The 2,878-nt window shown below is 47.8% G+C and overlaps 1 protein-coding gene across 1 annotated transcript in view; it reads left to right on the top strand.

The window, feature by feature from the left end:
* Positions 1-1,856: 1,856 nt before the first annotated feature.
* Positions 1,857-2,878, top strand: part of LOC310824712 (creatine kinase U-type, mitochondrial-like) — a gene marked incomplete at its 3' end in the record, with an annotated part of 5,764 nt that continues 4,742 nt past the window's right edge. Inside the window, exon 1 of the mRNA XM_083697973.1 lies at positions 1,857-1,961. The remainder of the gene's footprint in view (positions 1,962-2,878) is intronic.

The raw sequence follows: 2,878 nt of genomic DNA, 5'->3' as shown, positions 1-2,878 counted from the left end.
AGGCAGGGCTGTTACGTTTTTGGAGAGTAAGCCGATTTCGGATCTGTAGGTACAGCATTGGGACGGACATGGGCAGGATTCCATTTTAAAACATGCGCTCCCTTTCCTTTGGCCTTGGCAGAGGGAAGGAGACAAGTATTCAGGCTGGAACTCAGCCTTTCTCTCAACTCTCACCGGTGTCTGTTCTGGGAAAGCGGAAATTCTATACTATTACACTGTGTGGCATCACTCTTGGGAGCATGGCCTGAATGTCTGACAGCAGAAATAGCAACAGTATGCCTAACTATCCCAGTACTGTATGACTGGTCGACTCTGTTTGAGGAGGAATTGGCCAAATACCTGTAAAGATAACATCCCTCCTTGGCTATGTCCCAAATTCTACTCTTAAGTAGCCATTTCCCCTTATTTCCTTCTCTCAGAGAGGAGATCATTCAGATCACGGGTGATAGGAGGATAGGAAGGATAGGAGACAAGGGGATGAAACCATTAGGACACAGACATTGCTTTAACCTAATTCTCTAGAGGAGGTGAGGGGTGAAGCTCCCCCCCCCCCCCCCGTCTCTCTCTCTTCCTCCATCCCACAGGTCTTACAGTAATCCATAGTGGAAGTGGGTGGTGAGGTATTCTCCCAGCAGGGGTTCTGGGTATTATGACAGATCAGCCAACACAGCTCAAGTTCCTGCAGGGTGCGCATGTGTAACTCACCCCACCACAAAACGCAATGCCTCTGTCACCTTCAGAGATCTCTCCCCTTGCCAAAACACGGGGAAAAGGCTGTAGTGAATTAAATGTACTGTAGACTCTACTGGTGCTGGCAGGAGGCCCCCTAATAAGCCAATGCACCTTCCTGCCACTCAGAGACGGGGGAGCCATGCACTCAGGAGGAGAAGGTGAAACTATTCAGAGCTTCAGAGGACACACAGGATGAAGACACAAGTGGCAGCGACAAGATGAACATGGATTTTGGTCTTAAAAACAATGTCAGAACACCTTGCAGGCGAACCTATGAAAAATATGACAACATCGTGATATAGTGCTTGTATTCATTGCAGGCTACGCATATCATTACAGATCGGTTGTCTGTCAATGTCACACAGACAGGTTATCTATTTTGGTGGCTGTATGTTCCATTCCCCTCGTTGTACCTGTACTAAAGAGACAAGGAGAATCCCTCAATGTGACCCAGTGGAGCCTGACAACTTTCTATCTAAAGACTCACATACGTACCAACATGTGTGTGTGTGTGTGTGTGTGTGTGTGTGTGTGTGTGTGTGTGTGTGTGTGCATTCTGGCTAGGATTGGCTAGGAGTAGGAGGAAGTTACCTCTACCCACTGATGTAGTATAGTGTTCATCCCCCTGATGGTTTAGGTTAAGACTGGGACTAACGTTATCTGTCCTTGGATATGAGGTTACAGGCAAGGCCACATCTACCTGGAGAACTGGGCTAAGACAGGCTCGCTCTCTGTGTATGGAAGGAGCTGGTTGATCGGGGAGGGGGGGTGGTGAGTGGGGGGGGTTGTAGTTCAAGGGCATGGACAGAGTGACCAATGGAGTTTGTGAGGGGTGGTGTGTGTGTGTGTGTGTGTGTCTGTGTGTCTGTGTGTCTGTGTGTGTCTGTGTGTGCGGGGGAGGGGGCAGACAGACAGGCTGACTGACAGGAGAAAGAGGATTTGGTTGTCGATCACAGACCTAATCTGCTCTCTCCCCTCCCTCTCTCTCTCCCTCTTTCTCTCTCTCTTTCTCTCTCTCTCTCTATCTGTCTCCCTTTCTTTCTCATTCTCCATCTCTCTTTCTCTCTCTCTCGCTCTCTCTCGCTCTCTCTTGCTCTCCCTCTCTCTCCCTTCCTCCTTCATCCTCCCTTTCTCACTCTTCCTGTGTCATTCTGCAGAACGAGCCTCTCTGGACTGGGCTGCAGGAACTAATCCAACTTTACCACAACCACTCTACAGATTATCTTCAGGTGAGAGAAGACCTCTCTCTCTCTCTCTCTCTCTCTCTCTCTCTCTCTCTCTCTCTCTCTCTACTCATCTCTTTTTCTCTCCTTTCCCCCTGTCTATTCTCCTCTCCCATTTTCTGTGTCTATCCTGTCTTTTGTCGTCTCTCCCATTCCCTCCCATTCCCTCTATGTCTGCATTAACAACTACATGTCTCTCCCTCTTTAGAAAGGCTTTGAGGAGTGTTCTGAGAACAGACAATATTCTTATGGTCATTCTGAAATGGAAATGGAATGTATTCATGATTTGGAGGTTAAACACTTATATGGGATTAGAGGCAGTGTATTTCTCTTGTTTAAAGTTCCATGAAAATCAGTCAAAGTCAATACTGACAATAAGAAAATCTAGCTTTATTTATTCGAAGATGACCTGCACAAGTGATTCCTAACTTTCTTGATATTCTGTTTAGGAAGGTCGTGCCTAATACTGTACATTGTGTGTATCACTTTCCCTTTCCTTTCCTACATGTTGCCCTTGAAAGTCATATGCAGTCTGAACAGCAATCTCTTGCATTAGACCTTCTTAAAACTAATATCCCTGTAATCCGACACTGACACTGTCTGGAACAAACCACCTGTTGAAGACTGTCCCCTAACCATTCCCTAACCATTCTGTAACCGTTCCCTAACCATTCCCTAACCATTCCCTGACCATTTCCTAACCATGGGAAAGTCCTTTCTGCCATCCAACAGGCACCCCACAGGCGTACTCCTGCGTAGCCCTCTCTTTTTCCACCCCCCCACCCCCACCCCCCCATTTGTCCGTCCTTTCACCCCTAACACCCCCCTCCTCTCTCCTTCCCCCTCTACCGTGTCTTCGTCCTCCACTCTCTCTCTCTCTCCCTCTCTCTCTCTCTCTCTCTCTCTCTCTCTCTCTCTCTCAA

The sequence above is a fragment of the Argentina silus genome, assembly GCF_951799395.1.
Source record: "Argentina silus genome assembly, contig: scaffold_896, whole genome shotgun sequence".
Taxonomy (NCBI): Eukaryota; Metazoa; Chordata; class Actinopteri; order Argentiniformes; family Argentinidae; genus Argentina; species Argentina silus.
The sequence above is the reverse complement of the archived record's forward strand: the minus strand, read 5'-3'. Positions and strand labels throughout refer to the sequence as shown.